The 26344-nt window shown below is 36.1% G+C and overlaps 1 long non-coding RNA gene across 1 annotated transcript in view; it reads left to right on the top strand.

Annotated features, from left to right (window-relative positions):
* Positions 1 to 473: 473 nt before the first annotated feature.
* The window catches only part of LOC125778439 (uncharacterized), a 59491-nt gene continuing 33620 nt past the window's right edge, over positions 474 to 26344 (top strand). Inside the window, exon 1 of the long non-coding RNA XR_007422702.1 lies at positions 474 to 1032. This is a non-coding gene — a long non-coding RNA (uncharacterized LOC125778439). The remainder of the gene's footprint in view (positions 1033 to 26344) is intronic.

The raw sequence follows: 26344 nt of genomic DNA, 5'->3' as shown, positions 1-26344 counted from the left end.
TAAGCATTCGTGCATCTATGATGGCGATGGCAAGCAGATGCAGCCTTTGTTTACAACACAGCCAGCGGTAGTTTTTGCTAAGGTCTATGCATGTGTGCCCACGCTGCGGTGCGCTCAGTGCAAACATATGCTGAGCAGACGCTAATTTGTGTGACCCCTCTTAGAAGGGGGAGGGGATACTCTTATCCGACCAGTCGTTGTAAACAAACAGGCAAAACTGGGAACAGTTGTCGCAGGAGAGCGCGGCTAGTGAGCACACTGCGCGACAACTGTTCTTCAATTTCCCCAGGAAAATTATGCGCACTTCTGTTCCCGTTTTTCTCAGCGCCGATTGCAACAGGGAACACTCTGAATCAGCTGTGACTTGTGCCTGGCATTTGTGATAAGAAACTGTTACCACTAAGCTTATTGTGCAAGCGCTCGCTCGGCGTTCGTTGTTCGCTGCTACGCTGCTTCGTGCTCGCCACTCAACGCTTTGCACTTTGGCTTCACGCACGGCAGCGGATATTTTTAGGGGTTTGCCACACTTTTGTTTTGAACGATAAAATCAACGGTATGTGATTGTTTTGATTCAGTTGAAACGGGTTTCTAGCGGCATTCGGTCGCATGCAGTAGCAGTTCGCTAATTGTGGCTAAGTGACTAAATGGCTAATGCATAAATTGCCATACCAAATACTCTGTGCGACGTTGTGATTAGTGTCTACACACAACCAAACAGCATAATTAAGTTTGGCAAAATGAAGCAGACTGTGCGCGAAAATCGCTAGAATAACATATATGTGTGTGTGTGTGTAAGATTGCTTACAGCTGCTCGAAATAGTTTAAAATATTACAGCAAAAGCATTAAAACAAGAAAAATAACTGTGCTTGAATTAATATTAAGTGAGCCCTTGAGTACCAAAATTTGTATATCTTAAAGAATTGTGGGAAAAAACTTCTGATTTTTAGTGGCTAAAAATTGTCTCTTCACATGTTTAACGGATTTAAATATTAAGGAAGCCTTTACTTGTGGATTACGGCAATTCTCTAGTGGTAAGGCAAATTACTTTTGGCAACTTGAACAATAAAATCGAACAAACCTTAGCAATATTTTATCATTTCATTATTAATATTATTTACAATAAATGCACATAATTAAAAAAAATTATATGTGAGTGAATTAGCTGGATTAAAGTAATTAACAAATTTCAAAGAATTTTGAAGCGAGGTTGTTAGAGAAAAAAATTGTTTTTTTTTTTTGTATGAAGTTAAGAGGCAAATTGTGTGTTTATTGTTAAATAAATAGTTTTAGGAGAATGCTTACTCTACTTAGTTTTACTTAATTGGATCTACAGTAATGTTTTATGTATATTATCTATCCAAACAGTAAAGCTACTGATAAATAAAATAAATAGATAAAATAAGATATAAAGCAATATAGTTAAGTATCAAGGCTCTGGCTGACTAATATTTGTCGAAGAATAATGAAAATAATTTTACATTTTTAGTTATAATAAAAAATAAATAAAATAAAATAAAGGAAGTTTAGCAAATCTTAAGGTAACACTTAAAATCACATCTTTGCTTTTATGCATACTGCGAATTACGAATTACAGCGAATTTGCATTTTAAAAATTCTCTGCTCACAAAAAAATTTATTTCATTTTTGAATACTTGCAAGCATTAAGAATGTGCCTACAATTTTTAATTTCCTTTGAGAATAAAGTTTCGTAATTTTTTATTCAAGTGCGAAACTATTGTTGCATATACTTGCATAAATAAAATACTATCAAGTCAAGAAACAGTTTCTTAAAATATATTTTTTTGTTGCCACAAGCACCATTAAATTCCATTAAATCCGCTTTAATGATTTTCATACAGAAATTTAAAAAGAAGATATGCTCTGAGAACTTGTTGAGAAAAATTCAAAAATTACATAATATTTAAAATTCATACTCAAGTCATTATGAGGAATTTTATTTTTGCTGCAGCTTTCACAATTGAAACATTTTTTTTATTGACCGGTGTATAGAAACTCCAAGTATTATTTAATATATTTAATATACACTCGTGGCCACGCAAAGCTTACCACTATAATTTAAATATGTCTTTTTGATTGCTTCGCGATTTTCTTCAATTTAGTTTTTTGTTAAGTTTTTACTAAGCAGCAGTAAACTAAATTATATTATCAAATTATAATTATAGTTATTAATTCATTACGTTTAATGAGTAAAATACAAACTAACTTTTCTGTGCCCAATTTCATTGTTTTTAAAGTAATAACGCGACTAAACTTGATGTTTCATTTAAAGAAAAGAAAACAAAACATTAATTTCAATTATAGTGTAAATGAAATGAAATAAAAAAATAAAAAAAAAATATTTTTTCATTGCATGTCAGTCTCTCACATTTCGAGCTCATTTTGTGAAGCTCACTAACTTTCAAATGATTTTTTATATACATACATATAAGTAGCTGAATGTGTTTTGTTTTTAATTTTTAATAGATGTGATAAGCAGCATGTCATTAACTTATTTCTAAATAAAAAATTTATATACCGCAAAAAGTACCGCTATAAAGTGTTGTTAACTATGCACAACACTTGCAAATGTTGAGTGGCAAGCTTTGCGTGGCGAGTGTATATCGTCAGCTAAATTGCAAAACAACGTATCATCAAAATAATCGAAATTGAGTTTTTTACTGCTTTCGATTCAGTAAATCATGTTACATATGTATATGTAGCATTAAATTTTTGGGTTGCGTTGACAGATATAACCAATACATAACCAATATATTATCATTTTATAACTAAAACTCAAATTTTGTTTCAATAATCGTAATTACTAGATCGTTTTTCTTTCGCTTGCGTTATTTTGCATTCTAGATGACGATATATACTTGTAGTTCATATAAATTGAAACTTTTACTCTAAATATACGCATACTATAAAAATTTTGCTACTTCTTCTTTAATGTATTTGACATTATAAATGAGCATTTTTTGAAAATTTTAATTTTCTAGTGTTACATTTATTTAACTTGTCTATCAAGTGTATTTTGATTATTTAAGTAAGCTTATGAAAGTTGTAAAGGGTGGTCCATTTCCTTACTTTTTTAAAGAAAAAACACAGAAACTCAACATTTAATAGGGAATGATTATTATCCTTCGAACGAATATTGTTTGTCATTTAGTTTTTGAAAATGATCTCTTTCAAATGTGATTATATGAAGCCTTCTACAGTTTTCTCAACTCCGCTCAGGTGAATTGGAGTTGAATCAATTTAACTTCTGATCAATTCAATTACTTTTTGGTTTTACGAACTTCAACCACTTTCAGTCGAAGTTTCATTGGCGATACTAACGTAAAAAATGAAGTTTCGACAGTTGATTAAAGCTGAAATTTTTTAATTTAGTTATTGATTGTGAAAAGGTAAATGGGATGGAGGCATATTATCAAAAACTTCCCGTATTCTTGTTGCCTGTAATTGTCAAGAATGCATTTTAAATGATTTTAACTTTGAGCGGGCGCAAACTACTATATTTTGGGTGTTTCATAATAATATGGTTTAATATAATGAAGACTTCAATATTATAAAGACTGAAGAAGAGCGAAACGCTTGAATAATTTAATTCTACTCAAAAAGTATATTCCTAAGAATAGTAGATTGTATCGATTCTTCAGTCCCACGATGCCTTAATTATATTTTTTTACTGCTTTTTATATGAAAATTTTTCTTAAATAAACACAGTAATGCTCAACCACAACGGCTACCAATAACCACTGGCATAGAGCTAAAAAGCGTAGGACTATCAAAAAGTAAAAGTTTGACATCCCTTTACCGAAATTTTGTTTTGACGAGTTATGTTGAATTTCAAAACTTCAACCAAAATGCAGTTGGTTTGAAAACCGCAATAGGTCTAAGTCTGTAGTTCATCAGTTTGAAATACCGCGTTAAAAGTTTATAAATTATAGAAAAGACAAAAAATTAAGTTTTTAATGCGGAGCACACACTCATAAAATTAATAGATCTAATAGAATGTAGTGTGAAATTGGCAGACGGCATTTCCGACCACAGTGACATTTTAGTTTTTGGAGCATTTGAAATATTTGTAATAAACTATATTTTCTTATGTCCTTTCAAAACTACTAAAAATACCAACCTTGTACCTTTATCTCCTTGTACTTCGCACAATTTTGGACGTTGGCTATCAGCGACTCAGCGCCACTTCAAAAACATTTGCAAACATTTACATTTGTTTCGGGTATTTCTGTAATTTTTGGGCTTGCGATTCGAATGTGTTGATGTTCTACTAATTTAAAATAATTTGGTATTACTATTACTTTAATGTTGTTTATATTTATGTACATATACATATATGACATAATAACACTTTCGCGCAATGCTGTCAATTATTTGAACCAGCAACAATTATGTTATAATACCCTTATCGAACTAAACACCAGTTGCCTTATACATACATATGTACACATAAGACAAACTTTTAATTGAAAAAATGGCAAAAAAAGAAGAAGTTGAGTAAAAGTAATTTCGTATAAATCCTGGAAATGCTCGTTATTTACTTTCAATTATTTATATCACTCCCGCGCATATTGTCGGAAAAGCACTCAAACGTCAGCGTTTGTTCATTTTTTACACCCCGCGCGCTGCCATACACTCTTAGGTGACCGAGGCAAGAAAAGGAAAAATGTAATATTGTGAAAAGTCGTAAATTTTTATAAATGCCATAAAGTAAGTGAGTTGAAGAGTTAATAACTACTTCTTTTTATTTTATAGGCCACTTGCAAATAATAAACCCATTCAAATGTAAATACCTGCCACGCTCGCAGAATTCTCTTTCGTCGTCTTTTTTATTTCTTCAGCATCGTAAAAACTTTCGAGTATCGCCTTATGGCCAGAAGACAGGCCTGCGGCTGTTTTCCATTTGCTGAGCGGTCAATCCTAACAATTTACACTCTATAAATTTTACGGTGCGCATCAAAATATTCTCGTGTCCACACTTCATATTTGCCGCCTTTTATGGCTTTAAATTGTTATGTCCTCTGCTTTCGAGCATCTCGAGCAGCGTAGATGTACTCGTATTTTTGCAATTTAGCAAATGTGTTAAGGAGCAGTATACACATTTGAGTGTGAAAAATTAATGAAGGTCTCCAAACCGGCATAACCACAACCGCAATGCCAATCTCAACAGATGCCGCGCGGTTGACATCTATCATCCGTAACGGAAAGTCCTGAAATTCTACAAAAGTTGCTGCAAGTGGACCATTGTTTGCGTGTTGGAAAATTAATTGTTTTCTGCCTTGAAGCGGGCGCAAGCAAGGTAAAGAAGAAGGCAACGAAGAATAGAAATTCGGCAAAGAAAACGAGAACTATGTTTGTGTTTGTGTGAGTGTATTTTTCAGTACGCTTCGAAATTTTTGAAAAAATTACAGTGCATTGTGAATGACATTGATTGAAGGTGTTAATTTTCCTCGGAAACAAGATAGTTTCTAATTCATTTTTTCTGAAATGTGAAATGTAAAGGAGTAAGTGTGGCTGAAAAAATGTAGACGTTATTTGTAGAAAAATACTAAAACGGAATAGTAGACAGCAGAAGCTGCAAATGTTGCAAAATTGGCGCAAAAAGTGGCCTTAAATGTGTTGGCTGTCCTCCGCAGCAGCTTTGTTTACAGTTACATTTCGTAATTTCAAGTTTTGCTCATGAGTGGTCGACGCGATGCACGAGTATCTATGCTCTCTTTCCCGTGTGTTAAACGTCACCTGAAATGCAAAATAACGTATCATCAAATATTCGAAATTGAGTATCTTATTGATTACGATTCACTACTTCAAATTACATAGATAATATTACAAATGTCCAACACTTTCAGGTTCTGTCCTCAGATATAAACCAGTTTTAACCAATATTATAATTTTTTTTTCACTCATGTTCCATTTTATTACGTGTTTCATTCATACCACTGAAAATTTGCGAAAATGTTGCTACGTTATTTTGCTTTTTAGGTGACGATAAGCTTTTAGACCATTTACAAGCGTTGACGCATAGCTTTCGTTGGTGCAACGTTCAATATTTGAAAAAAAAAACAAGTTTTTGTATTTATTATCAGAGTGGCTGAAATGGGTAAAATTTGAAATTTATTGCAATCGATTGTTTTTTTTTTTAATATTATCATTTCTTAATATTTGTACTTTTTTTTTGAAGCTGCCCTTATATTGGCTAGTCGAAAAAGTCTTTTCGTATTTCTAATCAAAATTCAACTTATCTTTTTATATTTATGATGAACTTTAATGAACCAAATATATGCTATTTTGGTCGACCACTTTTTGCCATATTTTTATTAGATACATTATTCCTTCAGTGTACGACTTTTCTAGCTTCTCGGCGAAAAACTGCGACATGTAGTTTTCGCATGCCAACGCTTCAAGTCTACTTTACTCTATTAAGAGAGTTCTGCATTGGCCGAAGGAAATATTAGTCCGATGGTGCAAGGTCAGGGCTATATAGTGATTGCATCAAAACTTCCAAACCAAGCTCTCCCACTTTTTTCCGAGTCATCAAAAATGTGTGTGGTCTAGCGTTGTACTGATGGAAGACGAAGCCCTTTCTGTAGATCAGTTCTGGCCGGTTTTTCGATTGCTTGCTTCAATCTCATCAGTTGTTGACAGTAAAATGCAGAATCAATTGTTCGATCAGACTGGAGCGCCTCATACTGGATGGCTCCTTTCCAATCCCACCAAGCACTCAGCATAACCTTTCAAAGCGTCAATCCTGGCTTTGCAACCATTTGTTGAGCTTCACCTCGCTTGAATTATGATCTTTTTTGCACATTATTGTCGTATTTGATCCAATTTTCGTCTCCTGTTACCATTCGCTTCAGAAATAGTTCGATTTCCTTTCGTTTCAGCAAAGAATTGCAGATGTTAATTCGGTCCATTAAATTTTTCACAAACCCAAACATTGAGCTTCTTTTTCTGGTCAGCCTTTTTAAACGGTTTAAAACCGTTTGATATGATGAATGTTAAGTTTCTTAGCGATGTTATGGCTGATGAATGTTAAGTTTCTTAGCGATGTTATGGCTGTTTATTTGAGGGCCCTCTGATCGTCGTTTCTCCTTTTCGCAAGGTGGCGCCAAAAGGAGATTCCAAGAGTATGGAGAAAGCAGAACTAGTGACGTGGTTGTTATGATATCGATGTCATCTGCGTACACCAGCAGTTCTGCACTCTTATAGAAGATTGTACCTTCTCTATTCACCTTTGCAGTTCGAATTATTTTCTTCAGCAGTTGGTAAGAAATCTTACGATAGGGCGTCTACTTGTTTGAAACTCGTTTGGTATCGAAATTCTCGGAGAAGTAACTGTGTAGCAATTTCGTATAGTATGGATATATGAATATATCTTGGATTTTACTGAAATAATAGCGATTTTTCTTGCTGAGGTAACGTCGATCCATTTTATTTTCAAAATGCAGCTGAGCTTAACTTTCTTCTCGTCACTTGTTAAAAGCCGAAAGGTTAAGACAAAGACCAAAATATTGTTGGCGCTTTTTACAACAATATAATTATTTGTTAAGTAAAATCTTAAAACTAAGCTAATGATAAGAAACCGCCATTAAAAACAACATTTCGAGCATAGTTCGTCCTCTTTTAAAACCTAAAAGAACCTAAAAGAATGTTTTTCAAATATCTCTAAAAATAGAAATAACTGGGAACCACTAATGTAGTCACGTATGCGTATGTGTCTCCTCACATTTAATACTGAAAGAAATCTGTTTCTTACATGAAGAGACACTTCTTATGACACGTGCGAATGCACCCACACTTTTTTGCTAGTCTCAACTTAAATATAACATATGGCAGACCAAAGCCTGGCACTTATCCATTTCAAACGCAAACATAGCACTTACCTACATGAAGACATCACCCACCAAGCTGCAATTGTAAACGTTTTTATGTAGGTCTGATTCTTTTTTCCCCGGCAAGCTGCTTGCTCGGTTGACTAGCTGCCTGGTTTTCGGTTGTTATGGCCAATTCTTTGTCGCATGGCAGTAGTTCGCATGGACGACAATGGCAAATGTCACACGTTTCGTCGCCTGCATGTTCGGATTGTAAGAACTTTCCTATTTGTTCGTGTAAGCTGGTATGGAAGTGGCTGGTACTGTTATCAAATTTTTCTTTACTTTTAATGGTTTCTTTAGGTTAATGTTTGTTTTGAGCGAAACTTTTGTTGTTGACATGCGGTCACATATCCATACACACATTACGTATCTTGGGGAATCTTCGAGGCCATTGAGTTGTCTTTAATTGTGTTTTTATGCCTGCCTTGCTAGACGTGGTGTGTGGGGTGGTGCTATGTTATTACATATGCGAATGATTAATATGTTTGGAAAGAGGATTTCATCATGTTCTACATATGTTCCGGCAGTACGCATGCATTTTATTTGGCGAATTTGCCGCATCCAAATATTTGCCATATGCTGGGCTGAATACTGTGTGTTAAGAGTGTGTGTGAGTAGAATTATTGCTTTTACGACTCCCTTGGGATAAAGTGAAAGTTTTTGGTACCGAATATTTTCTTTACCTACAGTTTTATTACAAATGTCATAAGAAACGATATTAATGGAGTTGTTTTTATTTTATCTGACTTTGGAATGAACCGAGCATAACGAGCTAATTCAATGGAATATTCAGGAAATAGCTGGAAGTTTCGTAAATTATCTTTAAATAGAGAAACATGTAGGTTGAACTAAATTTAATCAATACAATTCATATATTTCGACAGAATTTCCTAGATTTACTTCTTGTATCTTCAAACCTAATGTGAAAAGTCCCTCTTTTAAATGTTGGTCGCGGCTACATCTCAGATGGTCCATTCATTGCATTCAATTGTTGATGACTCGTTCGAGCATTTCGACTGATAACTAGCGAATGACGCGCGAAATCTCACGCCGTTTTGTTGAAACTAAATGTCGCCAAGATAACGAGCTTCAATTTCAGGCATCAAATAGTCGGTTATCATTGCGCGATAACGGTCGCCATTGAAAGTTATGTTCTCACTGCACCGCCGGCGCACCAAACCGTTGTTTTTTCTGGATGGAATGGCAGCTCTTGCATCTTTTCAGGTTACTCTTTATCCATGCAGCGATTTTGGTTTTTACTTACCTACTAAGCCACATCATCGCTGAACAAAAATTGGCTCGAAAACGTCGGATCTTCTTGGAACTTTTCAGGAGTCCATAGTGAGCAGCGATGTCGTTTGGGTAGGTCGAGCGGTTTCAGTTCTTGCACAAGCTGTATTTTTTACGCTTGTAATTTAAGATTTCTACGTAAAATGCGCAAAGTCGTTCCATACGTCATTCCGAGTTGCTGCGAACGGCACCGAATCGACTCTCCACGGTCTTCGCGTAGACTCTCAGCTACGGCTGCTTTATTTTCTTCACTGCGTGCTGGACGTGGTCTATTCGGTCGAATATTATTCGATAATGAATGCTGGAGATGAAGATGGGTGAAGGTGCTTAGCCAATTGTGTTGACCATAATTCTTTAAAGAACGTGAATTTTCGTAATAAAGTAGAACGATTTATTAACACTGTTCAGGCGTAAACATAATAATAAACATTTAACTTTAAGTAGAATGCCAAATGGATTTTTTTTTTCACTCTACTGAATAGTTTATTATAATAGTATATATTGTATATAATTTAAGTAACGCGTGGTCGGATCTTACTAGTAGTTTATTTTGTCGCTGAAATGTATAAAGTAAAATAATTATGAAAATATGAAAATAAAACTTTTCAAATTTAGGAATGATGTCGGTTGGAAATATGTTTGGCTGTGATGTGACCATCAGAAAAAGTTTTTTCAAACAAATTGATGTAAACAAAGGCAATATTAATGTTTTGGCATCAAATGAAATCCGAAATCTTTCCAGTTCGGAAAACTTAACACATGCATCCTTTTTTATTAAAACAATCATAATTTTTGAACTGCCGAGACCGCTGGCAAGAAAATTTCAAAGAGTGTACAATTTTGACACGTGCGTGTATGTGTCAAAATGGTCACATACACGCAAAACCATCACTGAAACATACTATGAGTATAACAAAAAATGTATGTATACAAATAATATTAAAAAATCATCAAAGCAAGAAAATTATGTTGGATTATTGTTAATCAGTTCAGATTTTTTAAACTGGACTGTCCATAAGTTTTTATTTGATTCCGCTTGAATGGTCAAAGTCATTCGCATTATGTTTCAGCTGTTTTTAATATTATATAAGAGAATTGCGAATATGAGTACAAAATTAAAAAGTCGTAGGACCATATGGTTATTTTGTGTACTAATAGTTGGTTCAATGCAGACTAATAGTATACAAAATATGCACTTTGTTTCATTGCTATGGAGACATATACTGAAATACTGAAAAAATGTGTTCCCATTCCAAAAACGAATGATGTTTTTTAAGCTCTATGGTAACTGTAACAATTCTATAAAAACAATTTTTTTCATATGGTACTTTTCCTACTATTGCAGGTAGTAAGCGGAATGCAGTGAAAACGGTGTTTCATTACTATAAAGGCAGCCCTTTCGCCACAAAAAAGGAAAGAAACAAATTTATCTTTTTTCATAATAATTTGATGTGTTTCCATTACAATTAATAAGTGCGAATTTTCGATTTGTCATAGACTTGGTTTTTTAAATAAAACAAAAAACGGTTTGGTATATCAATAAATAATAATTTATTCCTGTGAAAGTACATTCGATACCATTATGTATGGGACTCGAACTCGATTTCTTTTGCATGGCCTCCGCAGGCACGCTTGCAGGAGTCCAGACGATGAACCTAATTTTAGACGGGTTTCAAGCATAAATTGGTCGATACTGCTGCTATTTTACGTTCGATATTCGTACGAAGTTCAACAATTGTTCCTGGTTTGCTGGCATAGACCATAGATTTGACAAAGCCACTTAGGAAATAGTCTAACGGCGTCAAATCACACGACCGAGGTGACATATTGACTGGGCCATTTTGTGAGATAACACGTTCACCAAACTTAGTTTTCAATAAATGGATTTTGACATTCGCTGAGTGGCTTGTAGTGCCGTCCTGTAGGAACCACTTATTGTCTAGAATTGGAATCATCATCCAACTCGCGCCAAAAATATTCGGTTATCATTGAGCGGTAGCGATTACCATTCACAATAACATGTCGATCTTGATCATCATAGGAGAAGTACGGCCCACTGACGCCGCCGATCCATAAACCGCACCAAACCGTATTTTTTTTAGTAGGCAATGGTGAATCATGGCGATTTATTTACGAAGCCATTCTTCCAAAAATGAGCCTCATCACTGAAGATGATTTTTTGATGAAAATCCGGATCATTTTCAAGCTGTTGTTCAGCCCAATTCACGAACAAACGATGATTCCGGTGGTCAAGCGCTTCAGTTATTGCGTCAATTTGATCTTCTAATGATGTAGGCCAAGATCTTTCTGCAAAATTCGTCATAACCACATCACAGAGATGCCTAAAGCTTGAGAACGATGTGTGAGAGACTGACTTGGGTCTTCCTCAATAAATGCGCAAGCAGCAGCAATATTTTTCACACTACGGGCACTTCTTTGTCTCACTGGCACGGGAACATTTTGTGCAGTGCCTGTGGATTCAAATTTTTCCTTGATTCCGAATTTCTTTAGTAAATATTAATAATTTCGACTCATTGTTGGGTTTCATGATAAAATAGCAAACCTTACTTAAACGAAATGTCAAAAGAGCGGGAAAAAATATGGCGTTGTTTGCTGTCCCTATCGGGCTACTTTTATAGAGTTCCTGTAGAAAACCTTAAAATGAAATTATACAAAATACATTGTTTTGTTATAGCCGAAGTTTTTTCAATACTTGCCTCAATCTCTCGCGTTGTCTGTTTAGTTTGACTTCTTTAACGTCAACCTGGAACTAAATTTTCCGCATATTGCTCAAGAACTGACCTCCAGGCTGGCGTGAAATGCTTCCTTTATATATTCACTTTCATTAAGGCAAAACATTCTCTATTGGATGGGAGTCTAGTGACTGTGATGGCCCATCTAAGGTAACAGCTGGAAGCCTATAATTTCATTTGTGGAATGATCTAATCAAAATATTATATTAAAGAAAATTTAAATTTGAAGCATCCACAACGTTAATCTGACTTAGAAGACACCGGAAATTTTCACTTCTTACTCGAATCAAAATAAAAAAAAAAATTTTAAAAACAAAATTTTTCTGCTTTAACTAACTTTTTATAAGCAACTTTTAAGTATATAAGAAAAATAGAAAATCATAACTCACTTGTCCAAAAAAAACCAATAAAATTAAAAATAGATTTCTTAATCACTATTTGTCGACCAATGTGAAAATATCTGACAACTTTTCAAAATATTATAAAAAGCTGAAAGAGAGCTTCCATTCGCATACTTTTTCATGAAATTACTTTGTCCATTAGCATGCCATTAAAATAAAGAGCCAAATGACCATATGCTTAAGTATGTGCAAATCATGTTTCATCAATGTTTTCTACATAATGCTTACCATTTATTGCTTTTGGAGCGCCCATGGCGTCTTGCTCAGCCATTATAAAATACATAAACTGAAATAAATCTCTTTGGCAAATATTTTTGCAGTTTCGCCTTTGCTTTATTCTATCAACTCAATATATCATTATTGTTTTAGTTCTGTTTGTAGAAACTATATTTCGCCCATAACTTGTAGCAAAGGCAACAGCTGTGTCATAAGTGACTGTGAAAAATTCGCAAAAAACCAAAAACAAAAAGGAGAAAAAATAAAATTTCAGGCTGCACAGGCGAATTTACCAGCTTAGTTGAAAATTCGTTGATAATATGCAACCAGCTATAAAATCAATATGACGCGCGTACACCCACAAATGCCTCCACGAAATGCTAAACACATACACACATACAACTGCTGTATGCTAGCAAACTGCAGGGAGACAGCAAAAGCGGTGGAAAAAATATTTAGCAACTGGAGTTTTCTGATCAAAATTCGACTAGTCAGAAAAATACTGCTTCTTAAAAGGACTTTGGATTGAAAATGAACTAGTCGCTATAAGAGCAGGATAATACCACTTGAAGAGCGATTTATTAAAAAAATAAAATTAAAGTATTATTTAAGTGTGTTTCTTAGATTTTGATAACAAAGCAATTGAAATTTGTTACTCTACTGATAGTTTAAATATGGTAATAGAAGATCAGTGCACTACCGACCCGAGAGACAGAAATATAGTTTACCAGAGACAGAGTGGGTTATGATACATTGTTGCTTAACTTCTCGAATAAAAGCAAACGCAAACTTGGTTTCGTTTATGATGTAACGTGTCACAATCTTGCATTGACAAGTGATCGCTCGTAAGATGTCGCCTTTGTCTAGTTACTGTTTAGGACTAAACCAGTATCACTTCAGTACTTCAATTCTCTGTGGGGTATGTGTGCAAACTATATATTCAGCAAGGAGGCGCTGTGATTTGCTTAAATATTTGCTAATGTATGCATTAAAAAATCTGTTCTTCCAATTTTCCATTTACTTTCGCTTTGGTTTCCGAACTTTCCACACACACATCGCACATACATCTATACGATTACGTCCTCTGTGAAAGTCGCATCCTTTTTGTTTACGTTTTCTATTTTTTAGTTTTTATTTCATGCTCGAAAGCAGCTTAGCCAACACTTTGTTTGCTTTTCCCCGAAAATGCCTTAAATTGTTATAAATGAGCAAAGTTCTATTTAAAACTGTAAATTTCATTTGCTATTAAATCAACTGTTGTACCAGCTGTTTGCCGCTCGAGTTGCTTGTTGGACTGGCTTTTTAATGAACCAACTTAAATGCTGCTGCTGCATGAATGTATAAATTTGGTCGCCTTTTTTCCTTTTTAGCTCAGTGGACTTTATTTATTAGCTCGGATGTGCGAATTTGTACTCATTTGCTGTAGGAGACTATCGAAAGTTTGTGGTCCAAGTAACTTATTAGGTATAGTCCACTCGAGTTCATATGTTAAACCATAAAATAAATTTTTCCTGTGAGATTATTTGCAGCATAAATTAAAATCTACTGGTAGATTGTATTTATGTAACTCAAATTGGAGCACACAAGTAATTTCGCCAGTTTTCGTATTTGAAAAATAACCTCGGTTGCACTGAAACTGCTGCTGATATCCAAAAGTTTCCTGATGAATGTTGTACGGGTTCTGTGCTAGGTAGTGTACTTCAAGTCTCATGAGGACTGAAATTTATGCACTCGGAGTTGGTCCAATATAAATTTTCTTGTACGAAAAGACGAAAAAATCCACAATAGTTGATTGAGATAGCAGGCACTCCAAAAGATAACAAATGAAGGTGTTGGTCATTTTTTTTATGAATAGTTTGTTGTTCGAAAGCTTGGCAAAGTGACACTTGCTCATAATCGCGACAGTTCATCAGAAATCCATTAAAACATTGCCATAACCAAATTCTCTGCATCAGATGTCCATCGACCTCAAGATAATGTTCTTTGGAGATATCTCCTGGTTTATGTCTTAACTGCCATTGGACAGACTTGAGAAGTGGTTTCTCCATTATGCTCTGGGCATCGGTTACTATGTCCCCTTTCGGGGTTCTACAAGAGTATGATCCGGTCTTGAAGCCTTTTGTTAGTCGCCGCATCTTTTCTACGAACTTTTGAGCATTACCCCTGTCGGCTAGCTTGTCAAGCTCTTCGTATTCACGCATTTCGGCCTCTTGCTTTTTTATATGCAAATTCGTCTCGCTTTCCTCTTCAACTTTCGGTATCAGTCCCGATTTTGTGATTGGAAAGCTAGTTACATAAGTATTTCGCAACTTCCCTAAACTCATTTTCGAAACGTAAATTGCATTTTGGAGAAACTGGAAACATTGACAGTCATTTAATTTCGTTTAGAATTGTTATTTGGTCCTTAACAAACTCATAGCAACTTTAACAAAAATATTGGGTGGCGGTGTCGGATAATTAATCGGTTACTTAACTGATGGGTGGCTTACAGGGCCATTTACAATTACATTACCATACCTCAGGTGCATCACACCCGGCTGCTGCCTTCTATTTTCGGATTTGCTTAAGTTTTAGCACATTTTTTTCAATATATCGTCATAGAGAACTAAGAAAATTACACTTTTTTAGCCAATAATTTCTCGATGAAAAAGCATCGTGCGATAGATATTCGACGCTATTTGTGCTTGGCACTTGTTTACAGAAAGCCATTACTTTTTTGGCTAGAAATTATAAATAACGGTGTTCTTAACCCAACTGCTATCTTATTTCAAATTTTATATTCCGCTAATGTCGAAATTATCTTAACATTGGTAACTTTCAGTATTTATCTTCTGATATATTTGACAAAACAATAAAATTTTCTAATATTAAATATTTTACTTATCTGTCTACATATGCTCAACATAAGGTAGTAGCAAGCTAAGTACATCTGAACGCTTTGATTCAACAAGTTATTTCAAGAGGCACGGAAAATTTATTGTACAGTATCAGTTATACCCCACCCCGCAATGGCAGCACTCTGTGAATGAGAAATGTTGAAAACAAAGCCAACTAGTAAACCTCATTTTTCTAACCTTATTTCCTCGATGAGCCACTTGGGAGTACATAAATTCCGAAAATATTTATCGCCACATTTTCATTACGGCTTGCGGCCTCACCAACGTGACGTCACCCTGTTATGTTTATCTCAGCACAAAAAAATGTAATTTAGTGGCACGAAGGAAAACATAAATTTTCGGGGGCCACAAACAAAAAACGGAGAAAAGGCCGCAAAAAAATTCAATCAATTTTGATTGACAGCGATAAAGAGCGACAAAAGTTTGTGCGTGTGTATGTGTGTGATTTAGTTGTTGCTGTTGTTGGGCATGTTTAAGACAGCTGCGGTTGATAAGCGTCGGAGCGAGCGATTGCGGCAAAAACAATCTCTGCGCAAATATCATTAAATATAATTTTCCCTACAGCAGGCTGCTCGCCATTCCGCCCCTCTGCAGTGTGTATAGAAAAATTTATAAATGCGTGTATTTATGTGGCTACTAAACGGTAAATAGTAGTGTTGCTGTTTGGCGTTTGCTCTGCGATTTTTATTCATATTTGTGTAAGCGGCCTTTTATTTTTCCATTAAAAGGCATTAACAGCATTTACTGGCAGATATAAAAAAACATACATATGTACATATGTATGTATGGGAATGGGTAAAATCAACAACAAATAGCCGCGCAAAGGTGAAGGCTTCGGGTAGCTGTGAACTCCTTTATCTTCGTCGCTGTTTCGGCTGGTACATTATTGCAGTGTTACAGATTTATTTCATTTTCTACGAAAAACATGTCGAAATAGTAATAATGAAAATGTAAACAATGTGGAATTGCTTTGCAAACACGTTTCCACCTTTTTGGTTAAAACAAATATTCCCAATATCGCAATATTGTTGTTTGGCGTGTTTTTCCTTCGGGTTTTCGCATTATTAGCTCGTTGTACTAGACGATGTATTTGTCTCAATAAAAATTATTGAATTTTTGTACATGAAACCTGCGCCAACTCTTTTGTGAACGCATTTTCAGTGAATACAAGGCCATAATGCACAGTGTGGCAAATTCGTTAAATTGTTCAATTGTGTCGCCTCTCATAACTTGGTGCTGGGTAATCGGAAATCAAACGAGTAAGAAAGGGATAAGTTCGGACTTTTTTTATACTCTCGCAACAAAGTTGCTAAAGAGAGTATTATAGTTTTGTTCACATAACGGTTGTTTGTAAGTCCTAAAACTAAAAGAGTCAGATATAGGGTTATATATACCAAAGTGATCAGGGTGACGAGTAGAGTTGAAATCCGGATGTCTGTCTGTCCGTCCGTCCGTCTGTCCGTCCGTCCGTCTGTCCGTCCGTCTGTCCGTCCGTCCGTCTGTCCGTCCGTCCGTGCAAGCTGTAACTTGAGTAAAAATTGAGATATCATGATGAAACTTGGTACACGTATTTCTTGGCTCCATAAGAAGGTTAAGTTCGAATCACCACTGCCACGCCCACAAAATGGCGGAAACCGAAAACCTATAAAGTGTCATAACTAAGCCATAAATAAAGATATTAAAGTGAAATTTAGCACAAAGGATCGCATTAGGGAGGGGCATATTTGGACGTAATTTTTTTGGAAAAGTGGGCGTGGCCCCGCCCCCTACTAAGTTTTTTGTATATATATCGGAAACTACTATAGCTATGTCAACCAAACTCTACAGAATCGTTTCCTTTAAGCATTTCCATATACAGTTTAAAAATGGAAGAAATCGGATAATAACCACGCCCACCTCCCATACAAAGGTTATGTTGAAAATCACTAAAAGTGCGTTAACCGACTAACAAAAAACGTCAGAAACACTAAATTTTACGGAAGAAATGGCAGAAGGAAGCTGCACCCAGGCTTTTTTTAAAAATTGAAAATGGGCGTGGCGTCGCCCACTTATGGACCAAAAACCATATCTCAGGAACTACTCGACCGATTTCAATGAAATTTGGTATATAATATTTTCTTAGCATCCTGATGATATGTACGAAATATGGGTGCAATCGGTTCACAACCACGCCTTCTTCCAATATAACGCTATTTTGAATTCCATCTGATGTCTTCTCTGTATAATATATACATTAGGAACCAATGATGATAGCGGAATAAAACTTTACACAAATACGGTATTTGAGCTGAGGTATCACGTTTAAAAAAATATGTAAATGACGGATAATGAAATCTCGATTATCACTTTATCATGCGAGAGTATAAAATGTTCGGTGACACCCGAACTTAGCCCTTCCTTACTTGTTAGTTTTTGTTTTTGTTCCCGAAAGGGGAATCCTTTAAAGATATTGCCAAGGTCAACTGGCAGCATGCACGATTCATATTGTCTGCTAAAGTACACGCTCAGAGAGTATTAATTAACTATGCTGGACTTGTGGGGCAATATGCCCACGTACTAAACCCTTAACTGCAACTGCTGTAGCTTGTATTTGCAACTGCGGCGCTGCCGTTAAGCACAACTTCGAGGGCCAAGTTCGAGCATGACCGAACATTTGCTACTTGCCAGGATGGAAGCCAGTGAAATATCTTCAGGTACATAAGTTTGTAAGTTATTTGGGGTCTAGAGCAAGTCTTTATCAGATTTTATTCATTTTAACACCAGGATGCAACTTTATTAGAAAAAGACTCTTCCTCAATTTTGTTAAAATAACTCACACATTCGCCAATGCGGCATAAAGTTAGCAGGAAGTTCGAAAATCTTTCCATTAGGTGTGTATATAGGGGCTAAAAAATTATTTATCCAATTCAACTCATTTTGACATACAGACATATTATTATTAGTAAAGAACTCCCTCCGAATTTATATAATGAGTCCAGCCACGCGCTGCTGTAGTGCACATTTCATACTATTATTCATATAATAAACTATTTAATACAGTGAAAATTTCATTTACGAATTGAAAACGAAACCGTTTTTGAAGTTGAACTTTTCTAACTCGAATCACCATAATCCACAAAAAATCTTCCAGTTATGGCAAGAAAATTTGTATACAATTTGAGTTATGGAAGTTAACTGTATTATATATTTTGAAGGATTGTGTATACATGCGTATGATTAGAAGTATATACAGTTAAATCCTCTATAAACAGACACTAAAGAACCAGCCTTTCTGTCCAGTTATTAAATTTTGGGACCCGCTTAAAAGAGTATTCATTTAATATAACATACACATAATGCAGATTTTACGGTATTTATTATTTCTGAATTGTTTTGACTATCATATCTCCTAAGTTGCTTCAAACTGGACACAGTGTGCTAAATTTTGATAAAATAGGTTCAGTAGTTCAGGAGGCCATCATGGTCAAACAACTTGTCACGTAATTTTTATATATAAAGATATCAGGCTGCCTACCTCGCAACGTTACGACCGACAACAACACGTGCGGGATGGGATAGATACCGAGAGTTGAAGAGGGAAGCGAGACGCATTTGCAGACAGAAGAAGAAAGAGGCCGAAATGCGTGAGTTGGCGTGAGTTGATAAGCTGGCCGACAGGGGTAATGCCCGAAAATTCTACGAAAACATGCGGCGACTTACAGAAGGTTTCAAGACCGGAGCATACTCCTGTAGAACCCCCAAAGGAGAGCCCAGAGCATACTTAAATTGTGGAGGGAACACTTCTCCAGCCTGCTGAATGGCAGTGAACGTACAACACCAGGAGAAGGCGAAAACCGATTCCCCAATCGATGACGATGGAACAGACTTTCCATTGCCCGACCATAAAGAAGTTCGAATAGCAATTACCTGCCTGAAGAACAAAGAAGCGGCGGGGGCCGATGGATTGCCGGCCAAACTATTCAAACACGGCGGCGAAGAACTGATAAGGAGCATGCATTAGCTTCTTTCCAAAATATGGTCGGACGAAAGCATGCCCAACGATTGGAATTTAAGTGTGCTATGCCCAGTCCATGAAAAAGGAGACCTCACAAATTGCGCCAACTACCGTGGGATAAGCCTCCTCAACATCGCGTACAAGGTTCTATCGAGCGTACTGTGTGAAAGATTAAAGCCCACCGTCAACAAACTGATTGGACCTTATCAGTGTGGCTTTAGACCTGGTAAATCAACAATCGACCAGATATTCACCATGCGCCAAATCTTGGAAAAGACCCGTGAAAGGAGAGTCGACACGCACCACCTATTTGCCAATTTCAAAGCTGCTTTCGACAGCACGAAAAGGAGCTGCCTTTATGCCGCGATGTCTGTATTTGGTATCCTCGCAAAACTAATACGGCTGTGTAAACTGACGTTGAGCAGCACCAAAAGCTCCGTCAGAATCGGGAAGGACCTCTCCGAGCCGTTCGATACCAAAGGAGGTTTCAGACAAGGCGACTCCCTATCGTGCGACTTCTTCAATCTGCTGCTGGAGAAAATTATTCGAGCTGCAGAGCTTAATCGAGCAGGTACAATCTTTTATAAGAGTGTACAGCTGCTGGCGTATGCCGATGATATTGATATCATCGGCCACAATACCCGCGCCGTTAGTTCTGCTTTCTCCAGACTGAACAAGAAAGCAACGCAAATGGGTCTGGCAGTGAACGAGGGCAAGACGAAATATCTTCTGTCATCAAACAAACAGTCGTCGCACTCGCGACTTGGCTCTCACGTCACTGTTGACAGTCATATCTTTGAAGTATAGATAATTTCGTCTATTTTGGAACCAGCACTAACACCACCAACAATGTCAGCCTAGAAATCCAACGCAGGATTACTTTTGCCAACAGGTGCTACTTCGGACTGAGTAGGCAATTGAAAAGTAAAGTCCTCTCTCGACGAACAAAAACCAAACTCTATAAGTCACTCATAATTCCCGTCCTGCATGAGTCAACATTGCGAGTTTTCGAGAGAAAGGTAAGGGTAAGGGAAAGATTTATGGTCTTTTGCGCATTGGCCACGGCGAATATCGCATTCGATGGAAAGATGAGCTGTAGGAGATATACGACGACATTGACATAGTTCAGCGAATTAGGAGACAACGGCATCGCTGGCTAGATCTTGTGGTCCGAATGGAGGAAAACACTCCAGCTCTGAAAGTTTTAACGCAGTACCCGCCGTGGGAAGCAGAGGAAGAGGAAGACCTCGACTCCGTTGGAAGGACCAAGGGAAGAAGGACCTGGCTTCGCTTGAAATATTCAATTGGCGCCACGTAGCGAAGAGAAGAAACGACTGGCCCGCTGTTGTTGACTCGGCTATAATGGCGTAAGCGGTGTCTACGCCAGTAAAGAAGAAGAAGAGAGATATCTCACAGATTGTCAAATATTCCCGGTAAAAAGTTTTTCAGTTTAAACTTTGAGTCACATATACGGTATTTAGCGTCTAGAATAGTTTTGTTCCGAATTGGACAATTTTTGGTCATAAGTTGGCCTACTTTAAGGACACTATTCAGTCAAAGTCAAATTTGTGCTTGGCTTGCATTGTGGAAAGTGAAAAAATCAGATTGTATTTGTATTGGGTTATATAGAAAGTAGGCGCAGTTGGCATCCGATTACGCCCATTTTCGCATTGTACCATAAAAATGTTAAAATAATCCTAAGTACGAAATGTGTTTGCAATTGGTAGAGTTGGTCCAGAGATACGTAATTTCCCAAAAAGGTGGGTGATGCCACGCCCCATATTGGCACCTGCTCCTTTAAAGTTTGTATATTAATTCGTGGCTTAGTTATGGTAATTTTGCAGTTTGACGAACTCTGATAATTGTCTAATTTTCCATGCAAACTTTGTTCTAAAACTTTCTGCCTAAAACGATTTAAAATTAATTTCGTTGGTATTACAGTTTTTTATAAACAACTTTAATGTTGTACAGTATTTTATTTCAAATAAATATATCAATTTAGAATTTTCTTGTTTTGTAAAATTATATTATCTATGTAAGTTCTCCCCAATATGCCTCCCAAACCTTTTCCATGTTATAGCCATGCTTCTTACGCATATCGGGTTGGAATTTACTTTTCTGAGAAATGACAACACTCTTATTATATGCAAATTTTACCGGATCATCTTTTCTGGTTTCCCTAGCTCAATACTATTACTTATGTTGTACCGATTTCATAATATATACTAAATCAATTTCATAAGGTCGCGCCCGATGCATACATACATATATATTTCATCCATCAGTACCTTAATGTGTCTTTTATTTCCCATGAAATATTTTTGCAAACATCTTTAAGTTTCTGTTTTTGTCCTAAATAAAATGATCCAAAATAAACACGCTTTTTATTTCCAATTTAAACAGTTCCTACGTCATATTTCTTTTCCCACAATTTTTACATGTGATTTTTTGACATTTTGTACTAACATGGGATGTTGTATTAAGTATCCAAATCCACAACTTTGAAAATGTGATATTCTATTACAAAATTCTAGTACAAAACTTTCTGGGTGATTTTTTCCATAAAAAATTCCTTTACAAGTTATCCGCAGTAAAATTTTTACGTCAAATATACTGCACCTTTATACAAGTGATTTATATTGTACTTACATTCACTGTTGCTCATACGACACGGTGTACTGCCTGAGACAGTACATTTGAAGCAAAACTTTAACCGCGCATAACTTCTAAAGGAATGTTTATATGAAAAAGTTAGTGAGATATTTTTTGTATTAGAATCATACTTTTAAATTTCTATGTTTACTTGCTTTGAAGAAAAATTTTATTATTACAGTTAGATCAAATAATCCCATGTTAAATGTACCAGAAAAGTGAAATATGCAGAAATATGCACGGCTGAAAATAAAAAGCTCATTTATGGACACTCTAAAAAAGGGAATTTCCAGAATTTTTTAAATTTATTGATCCAAAAATTTGTGCACACATTATCTTTTAACTGTTTTTTAAAGCTTAATACATATTAGTAAAAATATTTATTTGGAAAGGAACTGCAGCTGATCTCTGGGAGCTCCTCTCAAAAAAGACGTTTGCGGTGACCACCATATCTTTGAAGTAGATCCTCTGAAATTGAAAAAAATTATTCATTAAAGTAATGTTAAATCTAGTAATTAATCGAAGAGATAAGCAAAATAAGATGTTTTGACAAAATGACGGCTTATAAAAAATCGATTTTCGACCAAATTTCGGCTCTATATATTTTATATAAAAAGTATTTATCGTTGAGAAAAATTATCGATTAATTACGGCTTAGCCGTTTTTGAGTAATGTTGGCTCTTTAAAACACTATTTTAAAGAAAACGAGTTTAAAGTTTTGCCTTGTACTTTCCAGCACTCTGAAACGCAAACGCCTTTTCAAATTTGCGTATAACCTCGAAAATATTCACCGGAACGATATGATTTCTGTTTGTATTCTTAAATATATGTTCATTAAGAAAATAAAATAAAAAAATCGTTTTTGTTTTTTAATTCCAACTGTATATTTTACCATAATAAAGGTACATCAAACAAATATATTAGTTGCTTTAAGGTCTGAAATCTGATTTTTTCTATCAATTAGTTACTAGATATACGATAATCTTTAGTAAAATGCCGCTGTGATTAAATTGAATATACTGTGTTTGCTTAAATTTTATTATTTATTTGCACGTGTGGGTTAAATGCCAACTTCCGTGCAATTAAGCAGACTCAAGTATTAAAACACCCCCAAATATACTCTTTCGACTTCAAATACATATTTATCGCTGTTGATTCAGCACAAGCTCAAATAATTGCACAATAAATTCTGAAATCATTTAATTCAGCGACCAAATATATAGTAAAGCACCTACGCCATAATTCCGTATTTATTGACATTCGGTTTACAGCTGGTTTGGAGCACACAGTGCTGCTGAAGCTCTTAATGCAGCGCCTTTGATCGGCTTTGATTATATCAAATCTCATATTAAACTTTAGCGTGTGCTATTTGCAATTGTATACTGCCTGTTATTGACGTTATTGAAATAGCTGTAATTAGAATGTGATTGCTGGTCATATTTATGCCAGGTGGATAACATCGGCGCGGTTTGCCTAGTTTATCTTAAAATTAAAACGAAATCAATATTGCGTTTTTGCCAATATTGTGTGATTTATATTGCCTGAATATAATCGCTATTGCCGCAGTAATATATTGCACAAATCTAAATAGACTTGATATAAGTAAAACGAGTTTGAATATTTTTTGCAGAGGCATATGGTCACAAAGGCCAGCACTCTGAATACGTCCAGGATCTTGCTGGGTGCGTTGTAGGTGATGTTATCGCTCAGTTGGCGGAAGAGACTATGCCCTTGTTGGGCAAGTGTTTTGTGAGCCTATACAGCTTAAGGGGAAGTTGATTATATATCTAAACATTGCTAGGGTGTAACCTCCCAATATTAACTTGGCATGGCGCATTCCTGCTACCAGTGCTGTTTTCTTCCAACTCTTTTCTCTGTGCGGGGCAACCGCAAAGCGTGGTTCTGGCCCCATCATCCTGGAAGCAGTCGCAGAGCGGGCTAGTTCATTGGCCAGTTTCCTGCTGGCTACACCTTCATACACGGCGCTTTAAGTGGCGCTTGACTATCGCTGAGTACAGCGATACGCTGGTTGCGATAGTTGCGTCGGAGATTGATTTCTGTGCATTGACTTATAGCAAAGACTTCTGCTTGAAAGATGCAGAAAACATTCCACTGTTATGGATAGTTTCGTATGCGGTACCGTTAGTGTACCACTGGATAGTGCTGTCGAGAGTAATTTCAAACTTTTTTGCGAAGTTCACCCTCTTCGTAACGCCGTCTCTTGGTTACGGGCCAGTAGTGTGTCTTCTCCTAAGGCCTTCTTTTGTTGAGACGACTTTATTTTTCCTTTGCCAAAACCCTGTGCTGCTTGTTTGATCATTACATGCACCGGTGTGAATTCCAGCATGACTTCAAGTTCTGTGGTTGGCCAAGTGCACATTGCCTCTGAAGCGCAGACACAGGCGAGCCTTTTTAACTTCGATTGTTGTAGGCCTACCGAAGACTGCGTTGTCCTCGATGCCCAAGCAACCGCTCCATAAGTGACAATGCAAGTATCCACCGGTTAGGCGTCTGCATTTCATGAGTGCCTTAACGGCTCTGTACAGTATTAATCCCTCATGCCTATTCCACCGTAAAGTTAAGTCTAATCTGAAACCTAGGAATTTGACCTCTTTTGATACCTTCAACTACCTGTGTTAGGAGCTTCAAGCCCGGAAGAGATCTTCGTTTTTTAAAGCGACGACGGTTGTTATCAAATCATATAAGCTTGTCTGAAAACTGGTAAATACCATTATGGGAAAAGGAAAAAGTAGATTACTTTTTCAGTATTTTATAATTATTAATTTTATAATTATTATTGAATATTTCTGTTTTGGGGGTTAACTTTAAAAATTAATTTATCTGCAAGGTACAAACGTGTTTTTTCTGTTTAAGTTTATATTTATGTTTTTTCAAAGTTTCATTAATTTATTATCTTTACTTTAATTGCAATTAATTTATTAATAAGAGTTTAGGACAGTCAACCTTAAATTAAATACGGAGCTGTCATACTGAGTATTCAGTGATGGAGTGAGAGACACTTTTTTTATAATTAATAATATTTACTGAGAAAGCTTTAAAATATCTTAAAATGTTTACGAAAGCTCCAGATTACAAAACAATTTAATGTATTCTTGCCTTTATAAGGCTGCTGTAAATTGTGGACACCTTGTCGTATACGTAACATTCGACTTGCGCAGCTGAACGATTTCCACGACAAGGTTAACTGCACTAGCGCCCTCACATATCTGCACCGACGTAATAAATTAACACATAACTAGTTGGTGTGAATCGAATAGGATTACAAAATAACTGCGTTATTACTCAGATTCTTGTCACTTTTACACAGCACAGTGTGCGGACATGACCTACAACTAGAAGTCATTGCGCATGCAACAAGCTGGAATGTTGAGAATAACAAATACGCTTAATATGTCGGCGACAAAAGCGAAATCTGAAAGAGAATTCCAGTGCCCGTACGTGCAAAGAAGCTTTCAAGGCAAACGATATCTAATATTGTGCTGTCTTTACCTTGGATGGCGCTGAAATGTGACTTTTTGCATACAGATATGTGAGTATGCGTGCCACAATTGCCTCTAGCCAAGTAGTTTTAAGCTGATGTAAGATACAAACACGTTCAAACCAGCTGGTAGAAAGTAATTTGTGTCATGCGTTAGCAATTTTTTCTCACTGGGTCTGAAATACATTTGGTATGAGCCATATATAAGTCTGTCTGCTGCTTTTGATGAAATGAAAATAACAACATACTTTCCGTTGGAACGTTGATGCCTTTACAGTCACTATGAAATACATTAGCTTCTCTGCTGCTCTCGTATTTGCCAACATGCAGGATCAGGCAAAAATGGTAGCTAGAAGGTAGAAAATATTATCGTCGAGAATTTCTCATTATCTGCAGGTGTATAAGTGTCTGCGTGCACGACCATTTCGGTTGCCGATTTCACCTTCACCTTATTTAAGCACGTTTTTTTCATTTCCACTCATAAAGTTCAGCGCATACTTATGAAGATAATGATGCGTAAGGCTCATTCATGCGCGCATGTCTATGTGTGTGTAGTGTTGGCGTAAACGCCTGTGATTATTTGGCTTTGTATCTAATTAAACTGAAGCATTCTTTTATGTGCCAGCACCCGCATCATTATGTGCTTTGTTCCTTTCACTTTGTCAGTTATGTTGTGTGCGCTGCTCGAGTATGCCTTGTTATGTAATCGTGTGTACTATATGCGCGCTGAATTTTTACATACTTTTGCT

Source organism: Bactrocera dorsalis, chromosome 4 (assembly GCF_023373825.1).
Source record: "Bactrocera dorsalis isolate Fly_Bdor chromosome 4, ASM2337382v1, whole genome shotgun sequence".
Taxonomy (NCBI): Eukaryota; Metazoa; Arthropoda; class Insecta; order Diptera; family Tephritidae; genus Bactrocera; species Bactrocera dorsalis.
The sequence above is the reverse complement of the archived record's forward strand: the minus strand, read 5'-3'. Positions and strand labels throughout refer to the sequence as shown.